The sequence below is a fragment of the Mirounga leonina genome, unplaced genomic scaffold (assembly GCF_011800145.1).
Source record: "Mirounga leonina isolate KUSES-001 unplaced genomic scaffold, KU_Mleo_1.0 Mir_165, whole genome shotgun sequence".
Lineage (NCBI taxonomy): Eukaryota > Metazoa > Chordata > Mammalia > Carnivora > Phocidae > Mirounga > Mirounga leonina.
This window is the reverse complement of record NW_023270415.1, coordinates 50,604,169-50,619,379: the sequence shown is the minus strand read 5'-3', so window position 1 is coordinate 50,619,379 and position 15,211 is coordinate 50,604,169. Positions and strand designations below refer to the sequence as shown.

The following is a 15,211-nucleotide window of genomic DNA, read 5'->3' as shown; positions in this document are numbered from 1 at the left end:
ACCTTGATGCAAGAGCAAATGGCTGGTTTGTCATACTATGAAAAACGCTAGGGTTGAAGTTTTGTCTTTGCATTATGTGGAAAGAAGAGGCCTTCTTCCAAGAATAGTTGACCTATAGTTGCGGAAATACTATATAAGCATCTTTAATTCCTTTTAAGAGAACATATGTTGCTTTTAAGCGTTCCCCCCAAACTAGACATTTACCCATTAGTAATATACTTCACATTTGAAACTTGAAATAATAACCTTTCCAGTATTACATATGCTTCAATTATTTTTATTAGGCTGTTTTCTATGCTAGACTCTCTTCCAAATGTATATAGTTTGAAAGCTATACACATTTGAAAGTAATGTTTATACAGAGTATATATATTTTTATAAATTATATAATAATTATAAAATTATTGATATATATATCTATAAATATATATAAAATATTTTATAAAATGTTTTCTAAATCAAACTTTGCATTAGATGGGTCTTCACCTGGTTATTTGGTCGTTTGTCACAGACTTTAAAATTGGAAGGTGCCATATGGTTTATAATAATGAAATCCCTTCATTATACAGATGAGAACACTGAAGAATGCTAAAGTTTTTCACAGAACTAGTACTACACACCTGGCCTCCTATTTCTCCATCCATGCTTTTACAACACAGGCTAAATGAACAAGCCCCCTTCCCATCACTGATTCCCAGTGTTATGGCTTGAAACAGAACTTGGATTTAAGGTAATGAAACCTGCTTTGTGACACCACAAACAGTAACAAGAAATGCAAAAAAAGGTGGGGATTGGCTAGAAAAGTTGGTCCAATCTCTCATGTATACACTGAGGACTGAGGTTCAATGGGGTGAAGCAATTTACTTGTTTGCATGTTTCAAAAATATCCCTACTGAACTTCTTTTTAATTTGTATTAATCATGCAACAGACAAAAGTGCTGCTAGTGAAATTATAGCGTAATAGTTTTCAACCAAAATTACAACGATTAAACACAAATGTTGGTGTTTTTATAAATATTCACCCCTCCATCAAAGTATATTATTCATTCTTGTATGTTCCATGATAGAACAGTGTTTTGGGTACATAGTTGGCACTTAACAATTTGGGGAAATGTTAATATATTGTTAGCAGGAAGCTAGAGAAAGGGATGTGATTTAAAAAATATATATATATATAATATAATGTGGCTATACCAATAGTCTTTATGATACTATGTAGAAACACTGCATTTATTTGCAATTCAATCACCTGAAAACTATAATTGCTTTGATTAATTTACTATTACTAGTTGTAAGCCAGTTAATACTTAAAGAATAAGTGTAAAATGAATAAATAAAAGCACTGACTTTAATTCCATTTTGTTACCCTGTCTTCAAGAAAAGCTAAATTTCGAAGAGGAAAGGTTTGGTTACCTTTAAAGCCAGAGTGACACAAAAATACGTTAAATTTTAAAATGTTAGAAATACCAAAAGAAAAATGTTACAAATATCAAAATTCACTCACGTAACATTGTACAACAACTATACTCAAAAAAAGTACTAACATTCTTAGGCTTTCTACCTTCCTTTTCAAGGTACTTTAAAAAATTGGTCAAATTCACATAAGATTATTCTCCCAATATTTTGATTTTTCATTGAGTACTTTGAATTTATATAAATTTGGGGCAAAAATCCAGTGAGTGTTTAGAACTAAAAGTAAATGGGTATCAATGTTCAACATTCAGGAAAAATAGGTAGAAATAAACCACAGGATAAAAACTTTGAAATGAATACCATTGCAGGAAACAACTGAGATAACTGCATATAAAAAAAACCTTGTCAAATTAATCTATAAAAATTTAGAAAATTTAGGGTAGGATGGACCAATTTTTATTTTGTTTGTGGCTTCTATTTTCCCTCCTATAACACGTGGGCTTTTGCTTTTTTCTATTACACTTTTTTCCACAGCAGTGTTGCTAAATTTCAGAGCTGCCAACAATCACATTCACCGTAAGGAGTCCTGACTCTCAGTATATAATCCTGACAATTCTTCTAAACTCCAGATATGCATTTCTGTACCACCACCTTGAATTTACACCAGGATGTTCCACCAGTACCTTCAACTTCAAACATCTGAAATCAGCTCATTATTTACTCTCCCTCCCTCATCCCAATCTGCACTTCCTCAAATATTTCCAATCCCCCATGATTTAAAAATTAGCTTCAAGTTAGATTCCCCTCTGGTATAATTCCTTCCTCATCTATCTCTCTACTTCCGTTACCATGACCACACTGGCATTGTGTTGTATAATGAAAAAAAAAAATTGTCTCATGTGTGTCCTGGGTTCCTAGGAGGGAATTCTAAGCCTGTGGAATTTCCTAAGTGATAGGAGTGTCTCTGTGATTCATAGAGGGTCCCTGACCTCCGGGGATAGGATGGGAGCTAGAGAATGAGTTCCCTTACATGGTTCAATGATTCGGTCAATCATGCCTATGTAATGGAACCTCAATAAAAACACTGGACACAAGGCACAAGTAAGCTTCCTGGTTGATGAACACATCTGTGCGCCAGGAGAGTGATGCATTCGGATTTCATGGGGAGAGGACCAGGAAGCTCTAATTCCAGGACCCTCCCAGGCCTTGCCTTATAAGTGTCTTCATTGGCTGATAATGATATGTCCTTTATATATGTGTGGCTCAGTCGTTAAGCGTCTGCCTTCAGCTCAGGTCGTGATCTCAGGGTCCTGGGATCGAGCCCCACATGGAGCTCCCTGCTCAGTGGAAGCCTGCTTCTCCCTCTCCTCTGCTGCTCCCTCTGCTTGTGCTCTCTCGCTCTCTCTCACATAAATAAACAAAATCTTAAAAAAATAAGAATTAAATAAAAAAATAAATACATACAGATTTGTTAGCCTGGCATTCAAAATTATTTACAAAGTACCCTGGGCTGTGGAAATTAGAGAGAACTGGGTTCAAATCCTATCTTCACCACTATAGCAGTTGGGTAAAATTGGACAATTGATTTTCTTCTTCTTTTATTTTTTATGTATTATTTTTAAGTTTTTATTTAAATTCCAGTTAGTTAACATACAGTGTTATATTAGTTTCAGGAGTATGGTACAGTGATCCAACACTTCTGTACATCACCCGGTGCTCATCACAGCTCATCACAATATTTCTTTCCCATAGTTAAGAGTCTCTCATGGTTTGTCTCCCTCTCTGATTTCTTTCCATTCCATTTTTCCCTCCCTTCCCCTATGATCCTCTGCACTGGTTCTTATATTCCTGAGTGACACTATATGATAATTGTCTTTCTCTGATTGACTTTTTTGCTCAGCATAATCCCCTCCAGTTCCATCCACATCGATGTAAATGGTAAGATTTCATCCTTCCTGATCACTGAGTAATATTCATATATATATATATATATATATATATATATATATATATATATGCCACATCTTCTTTATCCGTTCATTTGTTTTGTTTAGTTTTAACATCACTTCTGTTAAGTAGGCCAGCCAGTAGGGTTAGAATGTCCATGATTCTTCCCTGCCCCCATCCTCACACACATACCTGTCACCAAATTTTGTAATTCTGTCCTCTAAATTAGCTGTCTCCTCTGCATGTGCACTGTCTCTTCCTTTGTTAGGGTCCCCAACACCTCTCTTCTAGATTACTGCTATGGTGTATCAGTCAGGGTCAAACCAGGAAACAGAAACAACTCTGAGTACCAAAAGCAGAGGGAATTAATTCCAAGGATTTAGTGCTCAGGTGATGGACCGTGAACAATGATGCAGTTTAGATATTAGCAACAGCAAGAAGCCAGGACCTTCCTGGAACTAGAGAGAGAGAGACAGGAGGAAAAATCACCTGGAAAAGGGTGAAGCTATAGCAGGCTTGTAAGGCTGAAACAGAGATGAGAAACAGTCCTTGATGGAGATGCTTTCTCCTCCCCTTTTCCTCTCACAAAGGTTCTTCTTCCTCTACCCTCACTCCCTTTCAAGACATATTATTCTGCACTGTTACCCTTCTAAAAGGAAATTCTGACATTTATCCCAATGCCAAAAACTCTCCAAATGGTTTTCTGCTCTCTGTAGGTAGTCAAAACTCACCTCTTCTTCTTTTTTTTAAATCACCTCTTCTTCAACTGCTATGCTGTGCCATGCCCAACCCTCCCCAAAGACGACTTTGGTTCCCTACATATTCTATTCCCCACACTGGAATCCCCCCTATCCCATGTGCTAACACCAGCAAATGCCTTCTCATCTTTCAAGACCTACATGACAAGTCATCTCTGTGATACCATCTTCCATGTTGTCCCTGCCCCTCTCTCCCTCTCCCATTCTTTCTCCCATTCCCTTCCTTCCTCTCACTCCTCTTTTATTCTCACAAGTTGAATCAGGTGTTACCATGTTCCTCTCTGAAAATGTCTATATTGGCATCGATTTCACAGCACTGCAATTGTATGTATGTGTGTGTGTGTGCGTGCGCATGTGTGTGTGCACGCACGCACACGCACACAGATGTCAGCATGACTGCTCAGCTACAGGTCTATCCACAGTGCCAAGCTGTACTCTCCTTGAGGGCAGGAGTGTTTATCACGTATCTTTTATCAGCTCAACAATTTCTTGGAAGATGTTTTGAATGAACTCAAGGCATTCAAATATACTTACGTGTTCATATTTTTCTAAGACTGGACAAGTAAAAGCTTAACAAATATTTTACAGGAATGTCTCACTGCATGAGAAAAAAAGAGAAAAATGTATTTTTTACATTAGTTTACTCAGGGAGAACATAAGTTCTCTTCCTTCTCTGATGGATTTTAAATTATAGTTTGAGTGGGGTAACTAATTTGACCTGAATCCATGGGCTTAGGATCACTTCTTCCCCTATAATTTCTAATGCTTAAAAGGATATGTGAAAATTCAAATAAAAATTGCACTTCAGGCTTGTGGAAGGTTGAATGGTACTTATGAATTCTGGCAAATGCAATCTCTATATTGTTTTTAATTACTTTTTGGTGGTCCTCCATAAGTTATGTCAAGATTATGCTATTGGATACCAAAGTTCAGAAGACTCTCTTTCCAATTCTCTAACTCTGCTGCCCTATTTATTGGCCATGAGCATCTATCAAAGGCAACAAATGTTTGCCTACATTAATTTAATGCCCACAATAACTACATGAGGGTGGGTTACTATTTTGGCTCTATTTTACAGATGAGGAAACTGAAGCACAGAGAAGTTAGGTACCTTGCCCAAGGTCACTTGCCAGAGGGTAGCAAAACTCAGCTGCAAACCAGCTCTGATGTCAGAGCCCAGATACTTAGCCACTGAAGTACTCTTCCCCATGTGTTAGTGTTTCTTTTCACCAAAGCCCGTGGGCTCAAGAATGGAGAGTAGGGAATAGGCAGCACACAGTGCCCTTCACAGCTTATCCTTCCTGTCCTCTGTTGGATGAAATGTCCAATCAAGGAATGGCATTACTGCTACAAAGTAAGCATTGGGGTCCTTCTGCTGACCAAGGAAGATCTAAAAGTGATGCAGTGTGAAAGCAAAGAAAACTAATATTTGCATGTATTTACAACTCGCCTTTCTCAGAAAGGATTTAAGGTGTTTCGCTAAGATATGTACATTACTGACAGATATAATAAATTAAAACAGGTAAAAAGCAAAGCAAAGGGGAAGTTGGGATACAATAGTACAATGTGTGCACACAACAGAGGTCATGAGTTTAGAGAAACTTGCCAACAGCAGGCTTGAAGTCTGGCTCTAAGCTACATAGTAGCCAATGAAAACAGAGAAATGAGATTACATAGTTGATTTTTCTACAAAATACAAACAACGTAGTGGCTCAGAAGCCCAGATATTTCCAGTACTAAAAATAGAGAGAAAATACTTCCATAGTCTTCCAGAGAGGACACTACGCATTGTCAGCATGCCTGGATACCAGAGTATCCAGAAATGAATGTCAGAGACCGCTTCTCACAACATCCCTCCAAAATAAGCATAATGCATATGAAATACAGGACACAAACTCAGTCTTGCCAGAAATATAACTTTATTCTTTTACACATCTTTGAGAAGCACATTAGTATAGTCTGATACCGACTGCCTAGATTTGGATCTTGGCTTTGTCCCTTACCAACTGTGTGACATTGGACAAAACTCTAAACCGCTCTGGGCCTCAGATTTATCACTGACAAAACAGAGATAATGATAGTAACTGCTTCATGGGTTGTGCGAGTCTTCAGTCACTACAGATAAAGTACGTAGAATAGTGTTTGGCACACAGAAAACACTACAGAAGTTTTTACGATTATATTTATTATTCAAAAAGTAAATTTATTTTTTCAAGTCGCAACCTCCCCACTGACAGCAACTTCAAGTTAACCGGTTCAGGGTTCCATCTAAGTCCCAGGGAGCATATTAGTGAACAGCCATTGGGGAGTAGGAGGAGAATTTAGGGGGAAAGGCACCTTGTCTTTTCTGTCATTTATCCATGCCAGCATCTCTTGGGATTTCCTTTCTTCTGGTTCAAAGCTCTTGGTCCAAACAGGTGAGGGTTTCCAGTGACTTGCACCTTGTCAGGTACATGGAGGTCATTATAATTCTGTCCTAGTGTGAAGGGATCACGACACAGTGAGGCTAACTTAGGCTCATCTGTCTCTGGGTCTTGCTGACTTCCCAGGCTCTACTTAGGAAAACAGACCCTATTAATTAAGCTACTGGGGGACTCTATCAAAAATCTACCTCCCGGCATTGACTGAAGGAACGGGAAAGTGTGATTTACTCTCTCTTAGACGTTGTTGTTTAATCACTTATCACTTCTCCTCCATGTGGAGAGCTATTTTACCTCAAGGGGCAGAGGCGAAAGAAGCTTTGCATGGGTCTCGTATCTTTTTCACAAATTCATCTATTTCACAGTCTTGGCTTTTGCAACTCAAAAGACAAGAACTCGCACCTTTTCTCTCTCTGCCTTTCTGATGTAGAATTCCATTTTTGAGACCATGAATGTGGACAGCTGATGGGAAAGCAGGGGATGAAGGGGACTCAAAAGGTCCACAGTACTGGGTTGCTGGGTGGCTCAGTCGGTTAAGCGGCTGCCTTCGGCTCAGGTCATGATCCCAGGGTCCTGGGATCGAGCCCCGCATCGGGCTGCTTAGCAGAGCCTGCTTCTCCCTCTCCCTCTGCCGCTCCCCTTGCTTGTGCTCTCTCTCTCTCTCTGTGTCAAATAAATAAATAAAATCTTTAAAAAAAAAAAAAGGTCCACAGTATTGTGAATAGAGGGGGTAACTGAACGCTGATTCACATTTCCCAGAATAACCTACCACATAAAATTGCAGCACCTTTCCTAAGCATATTTCAGTTAAGGCAATTCTGTAGTTTTCCAAAACAATGAGGTCCATATTTGAAGTTAGCTTTTCTTCATCTCAACCCCTAGGCAGATTTTAAAGAAGACAGAAGGATGGGCAGACTGAAGAGAAGAGCAATATACTAATTACACAGCTTTTAAAACTTAGATCATGCGCTGGTACTGGTACAGAGCTTTTCCAAAATTCTGACTAGCAAGCACAAGTTCTGGTGCCAGATGATCCATCAGGAGCTCCAAATGGTCTAGTCCAATTTTCAATTCAAGTTATTCTGTAAACTGCAAACAAAACTAAAATAGTGCGCAGCAATTTATATGAGTAATACTCAATTTTCATACCATCAATGCCACTAAAAGGTAACTCTTTTGTGTCATATGCTGCATACTGATAAACTTAGAACAAAAAAACTGCAATCATCGGGAAGGGTCCCCAAAGATCCAGTTCTTTTAGCACCTTCATTTTAGATAGGGAGAAACCATGACTGGAGGGTTGTTCAAGATCACATTTCTTTCCTTTTATATAAATACTCTGAGATAGAAGAACAAAAAATACCACATCTGGTCAGATATATGTGTCGTTCCTCCTAGAATTTTGCCACGTGACCGTCATGATGCCCCATTTTGTTCTGTAATTCTTCATAGTTTCTACAACTTAATTTAAAAGGTCTAAAGTAAACTCAGCAAGTACCCCATAAAGTTGTAAATTCCTCATAGATAAGCATTTATGCCCACCTCTATCTCCCACGGTGCCTAGTAAAATACTTAGCAGAAAGCATATGGTAAGGTGCTTGTTAATGGTGATGATGCTGTGCTTCCCGTCCCAGGGTCTGCATCTCTGTCGGCAAATACCTATCCATTTAAATATCTATCTATTCCTAGTTATAATGTGTCTTGGTATAATTTCCATGCAAGCCGCTGGATCCCCCCAAAGCATTTACTACATTCTATACCTTTTATGTTCTGCCACTCATCATCATCATCAAAGCTCATCAAAGTGGAGGCACAAATATTGCCCATTAATACTTCCTTTTACACTCTTCAAAGTACCCTTCTTATTACCAGACTTTCTCGCATTTTAAGGCAACTATTCACCTCCAGAGCACTATGTTTGGCTACATTAAGTTATGTCCAACTTTCTTCTCTACTCTATGGGTGAAATGCTATGTGCTCTAGATATCATCTTTCCAGTGTAAATCATAAATACTGTAAGCCATCCCCCAAATTCAGAAGCTATCTTTTAACCCTCTGTTCTAGAATATTTCTCTGGAATGTCTTCATTGTCATTTCACATTTTGAAGTAGAGCAAGCTGATATGCAAACGGTATCAGCCACTGCATTGTAAAAGTTAAAATAACATTTTCTATTTTGTTTTAAGTATTCTCTCTGATGAAGGTAAACTTTATAACATGAGAGTAAGAAAATAATATTGACAAAAGTATTTACTAAGAAACTGTTCTATATTTTAATTCAATATAGATTATTATTTCTAATAATTATTATTGAAAATACAAGAATCTACATTGAAAATACAATAAAGCATTGTATTAGACATATAGGAACAACTATGTTTTACAATTTTAACGCAAATATTTTTATTCCCTTTAAGATTATCTAATGATTAAAAAATCTTTTCCTACTCTCCAGAGTTCATTATATGCATACAGAGATGGTAAAGGGAAATTATTCTACTGACCAGAGAAAAAGAATAAAAGGTTAATGTTTTTAACTATTTAAAATAGTAGGGGCAACAGAGGCACTTAAGCTGGTGCTTATTTAAAATATAATCTTATAAAAATTCCAAGAGTCTCTAAATAACCATGGAAGGTCAGGAGCAGCTGTTTCAGACAAATAAGTTTTGAATCTTGAATATATTCTCTGCAGTGATTCTTTCCATGATGGCGTGTTAGTGCCTTAGAATAATATATTTTATGGTAAACCCCTTAAAATAAAGCTAACACTCAACAGGATAAAGTGTTTGGAACTACAACTCATAGGTTATATCATATTGACAGCTTAGTATTTCAGAAACAGTCTATGGATATATATACCTTGTGAGAGTAATACCAGTTCATAATACAAACGACAATTATGCATACCTTTGAAGCTTTCATTTTTCTCTAATTCCAACTTTCACTGCTTTCCAGAGACTCTCTTTGGGAAAAATATTGGCATATATGTGAAAAGCAAACACATTTAAATTTTAACACATTCCATAGTCTTTAGGCTCTTAACACTGTCAAATGATCTTCAGTCAAAGACCATCTGGAACACACCTGTTGTTGAACAAATGTGGGTTTATTGACTCACTGCAATGAGGGGAACTGCAAGGAGTCTCAGCAAATATGTTAGAAATAACTTAAAGGATGTGGACTTCTGTTAGGTGATTTTGGGGAAAGTTTAAAAAAGCAGGACTGAATGGACAAAGAAGATGTGATAGACAGATGATAGATAGATAGATAGATAGATAGATAGATAGATAGATAGATAGACAGACATACACATACACACACAATGGAATATTACTCAGTGATCAGAAAGGATGAAATCTTACCATTTACATTGATGTGGATGGAACTGGAGGGGATTATGCTGAGCAAAATAAGTCACTCAGAGAAAGACAATTATCATATGGTTTCACTCACGTGAAATATAAGAAACAGCGCAGAAGATGATAGGGGAAGGGAGGGAAAACAGAATGGAAAGAAATTAGAGAGGGAGGCCAACCATGAGATACTCTTAACTATAAGAAACAAACTGAAGGTTGCTGGAGGGGAGGTGGGGGGGATGGGGTAACTGGGTGACAGGCATTAAGGAGGGCACATGATGTGAAGAGCACTGGGTGTTATGATGCAACTGATGAGTTATTGAACACTACATCTGAAACTAATGATGTTGGCTAATTGAATTTAAATTTTTAAAAAATGAAAAAAAATAGGAAATCCATAAAAAAAGAAAAGCAGGACTCGGCTCTGGATTGGATGCTGTCAGGAAGCAGGAGTCATTCTGTGATTGGGTATCTTAAAAATTCTTATCTAGAAGGTAAGAAGACTGTGGTTTAAAAAAAAGCTGTGATTGATTTTTTAAAAAAGATGGGAAATATTTGGGCATTCTCTGATCTTCAAAATGTTCATGTCTTTGCCCAAGTTTGGGTATGAGTATGGAGTGGTCTAGTTTTTGCCTGATCCATCATGATCACAGAAGGTCTTCGCCTAAAGTCAATGGTCTCTGAAATGTTACGTTCAACAGCAGAACACCACGCTATCAGCAATGCTTTTCTCTTTCTCAATATATAAAGAATAAGCATAAAGTGGGGCGGGATCATCATCTCCACAGACTCAAATATAGTTACAAAGGAACACATCTCCACTTTACTTGTACTATAGGCTCTAAGCTGGGTCTTGTATATTTTTAGCATCACTCAATGTGTTAGAAACAGCAAACATCCAATAACTACTTCAACTAACTCACTTCTTCCTTCAAAAAAATCATTAATGGTTCCCAACTATAGAAAATCTCTAAGTCAGTAATCTTAAATCTGTAAGTGAAGCACCAAGATTCAATCTCATTGCTACAAAGCTGAGATAAGAATGGAGGAAGATGAAAGCTATTCTACACTCACATTATATCTGAATTCTTAGGTAAGGGAGCACTTTGTAATGAGTGTTTACTGTACATAAAAGCACCGCTAGGCCTTTGGAACATAACAGTGAATAAGATCAAGTCTCCATGCCCAGTTAGCTTGCTGCCCTGTGAGAGAGTTAGAGTTTTATTTTCTCATTCTTCATCTTACACAGTGAAATAAAATTACATCATTGTATCAAGTAGTCAAAAGAGAAAATTAATACTGGCCTACACCATGTGTTTATGGCCAATTTTGGTCCTTACTACAATCGATGTAATTTTTTAATTAAGTTTTGGCCACTGGATAGCTGGCTCACTGGAAGGTTTTAAATATTTCCTTTACTTTCCACAAGCATCTCACACAAACTCAAGGGTGCAGGGACTGTAACTGCATTCTCAATAATGAAGAAGTGTTTTCTTTTTTATCCTGTCAGTGAGAATTTGATTTATTTTATAATTTGATATACATACACTGATTATAGATATAAAATTTAGTTTTATAAGTCACACTGGTATTATGAACTGCAATTAAATTTTATCACTGAATTAAAATTGGCTAAATGTGGAAATTAACAAGTTATTTTAAAAAATAATATGAATAAAAGTTTTGGGAGGTTTTTAAATATTTCCATTTAATTTAAAAACATCAAGTGGTCCCAGATTTTTATTTCACAGGGAAATATAATTATTGACCAGATATTTCAATATATGTTAATATCTATCTGTCTTACCTACCTATCTACCCCAGTCTATCCTTTGTAAAACTAAACCTCTTAAATAAAATTTATTGAAAATTTTACTTTTAAACCAATTAGAATAGTACCATTTTTCAGAAATATCTTTTCTTTCTTTTTATTAATTCATTACTACTTACAGAGACTACCTTCCTCCCCAAACCTAGACACACACATATATTAAATAAAACTTCCCCAATAATTTTGTTTCTATAACGATGGTTCTTATAAAATTTCATTATTATTATTACTATTATTATCATTATTTAGGGAGAGAGTGCATGGGAGGGGGCAGAGGGGGAGGAAGAGAGAGAGAATCCTAAGCAGGCTCCACACCCAGCATGGAGCCCGACACAGGGCTTGATCTCATGACCCTGAGACCATGACCTGAGCTGAAACCAAGAGTCAGATGCTTAACCAACTGAGCCACCCAGGGGCCCCTAATCATTTTTTTTTTAAATGCATATACTCACATAATTTAGCCTTATCTGCTACTTAGTCATTCACTTACAAAGTAAATATTTACTGAGTGTCCTCCAACAATTTGTAAAAAATTAAGTGGAACAGAGCAATTAAAACAAAACACAGTACCTCCTCTTAAGGAGTTTGCAGTCAAGGTGGTGAGATTAAGACATGTACACAAATATTAAAAGAAAGCAGTAAACAGTAGTTGTCATTATAGGTAGGGACAAAATCTTCGAAGGGTTCAGACAGGAGAGAGGCTCCAGGCTGGAACTATCATGGGAGTTCTCACAAAAGGGACATATCTTAACTATCCATTAAAGTATAGGATTACAGATAGAGATTTAAGACATCTACTGTGTTCCTTGGGGACCCACACCTCCCTAATTCTCACTTCACCCCTAGTTCTTCTTCACATTCATTACTATCAAGTTTCCATTGGCTTAGGCTTGTGCAGTTCACCTTTCAAGTATAAATACAAGGTTCTTTTCTTAATTTCATTTGGCTTTTCCATCCAATATCCCAGATTGTAACAATACTTTTTTAATAAAAAAGTATCATATCGAAGTATAACACGCAATGTGGCAGTAATTTTGAATCTTAATTTTGTTTTTTAACTCCATCCTAGAAGTTATCTTTCCCTCGTTTCCCATAATTGCAAATTTGGTAAACACACCTTTTGCACATTCATCCAAAGGGACATCAGACACTCCTCAAGGTGCTTAAACATCACGAAAATCAAACTGTGGTTAAGAAGGGGGTGTATATATAGTCTAAAGTGTGCCTAATGATTTATATCAAAAATATCTTAATATGTAACCATCCATTAACTTATTTTTCTATCTAACAAATACCTCTAGAGTACCTATTACCTATCAGATACTCTTATGACTCTTTCAGGATTGACAAACTCCCTACTCTCCATGGCTTTTTATTCTAGTAGGAGGTGAAAATGAAATAGAGAAAATAAATCAAGCAACAAATGAATAAAGAAACTGCATACACAAATAAAATTACTGTTATAAACAATATTACAAGTGCTATGAAGATAGCCAAAATAGAACAATGGGTACTCATGACAGGTTGTTTATTTGAGAAGTGAGGGAGGCCCCCTTTGACAAAGTGACATTTCAGATGGGTTCTAACTGACAAGAAGAAACAACCAAACAATGATAAAGGGGAAGAGTGTTCAAGGCAGAGAGAAAGCCCTACCATAGGAATGAACATCACATGTTGAAGAAAAAGCATGGCTGGAGTGCAGAGATGAGGGGATAGTGGTGCAAGATGAGGACAGAGAGGTAAACAGAGCAAAGAATGTGGATTCTATTCTAATTGCAGTGGGAAGCCATTGGTGAGTTTTAGGCAGGTGAGGGACATGATATGAATAATGTTTTAAAAGAATACTCTGGTTCCTAAACACAATAGATTTTAAGGAAGTAAAAGTAAAATTCAGAGAAACCACGTTAGACAGCAATAATCTGGGCAAGAGAGGATGATGACCAAGATTAAGGTGAAGAGAATGGGTGGACTCAGAAAATATTTTAGAGATTGGTTTGACAGGACTTATTATGAACTGGATAGGAGAGGAAGAGAAAAAGAGAACAATACTTTTTTTTTTTTTAATTTTATTTATTTATTTGACAGAGAGAGACACAGCGAGAGAGGGAACACAAGCAGGGGGAGTGGGAGAGGGAGAAGAAGGCCTCCCGCTGAGCAGGGAGCCCAATGCAGGGCTCGATCCCAGGACCCTGGGATCATGACCTGAGCCGGAGGCAGACGCTTAACGACTGAGCCACCCACGTGCCCCAACAATACTTTCTTAACTTCAACCAACTGGGTGTGTTGATGAAATTGTCTGAGATGGAACAATTGGATAGGAACAGGTTTGGGTGACAAATGATAAAGAGCTGTTCTTAGGACACATTAAATTTGAGACACTTATTAGGTATCTATGAAAAGCTTTAAAGTAGGTATTTGGAAATACGAGTTTGAAGTTCCAGGCGAAGCTTTGCGCAGTGGCAGTATCATAGCCAATGAGGTTTATCCGAGGCGCGATTATTGCTAATTGAAGTTCCAGGGGACAAGTCAGATCTGGAAATAAAGATCTAAGTGCCTTTCATATACAGATGGTATTCAGAGCTATAGGATTAAAAAGTCAAACCTGGAGAGAAAGCATATCCTTACAAGAGAAGAGGGTACAGGAAAATCTTCAAAAACTCCAATGCTTAGATATTGAGCAGAGGAGAGATTAATCAAAGAAACTGAGAAGCAACAGCCAGTCAAACAGGATGAAAACAAGGAAAGTGTGATGTTTCCAAAGTCAAGAAAATAAGTGTTTCAAGAAGGAAGGAGTACTCCATGTGGTTGAACAATGCTGAGAGGTAAGAAAAGAAGTGAAGATTGGACTGGACTACAAGGAAGTCATTTGTAACCTTAACATCAGGGAGTTAAGTGCTAGGGAAAGGGATCCTTACTGGTATGGAGTTGAGTAGACTATTGTAAACAGGAGATGAAAGAATAGAAACAAGACCAGAGACAACAATTTCAAGATGTTTTGCTGTGAACAGGGTACAGAAAAGTGCAGTGATTTATGGAACCAAAGAAGGGTTTTGTGATTGATGATAATAAAATGTATCTTTATTCATATAGGAATAATCTTCTATTAGTAGAGAAATGTTACAGAACAAAGAACAGATGAACTATAGAAGCAAAGTCTTGGACAAGATAAGCTCCAGAGAGTAATAGAATGTTTCACCTCAAAAGTTATCTAGGGCTATGGTTATGGGCCAATTTTCTTCAAGTTTGTACTTTTGTGCACATATAAACAGACTGATAAATGATAGAATAAAAAATACTTATGCCTATAATATCTAATCTGCATGCCAAGGCCTTGTCTGCCTCTTTACAGACTCCTATTTTTACTCCCTAACCCAACAAGTGGAAGGGAGGCTAATCTGCTTAGTTATATTCCAGGACGCTGATTCTGCCATAGTTCCCAGTGGGCAGAATCACTGGCTCTTCAAAGGTCCTCTAGAAAGGTGTGATC

The 15,211-nt window shown here is 37.2% G+C and overlaps 1 protein-coding gene and 1 pseudogene across 2 annotated transcripts in view; one reads left to right on the top strand and one right to left on the bottom strand.

Moving 5' to 3' along the window:
* The window catches only part of ZFPM2 (zinc finger protein, FOG family member 2), a 454,092-nt gene that overhangs the window by 388,530 nt on the left and 50,351 nt on the right, over positions 1 to 15,211 (bottom strand). The window lies entirely within an intron of this gene.
* LOC118015518 lies at positions 14,170 to 14,322 on the top strand (annotated as a pseudogene).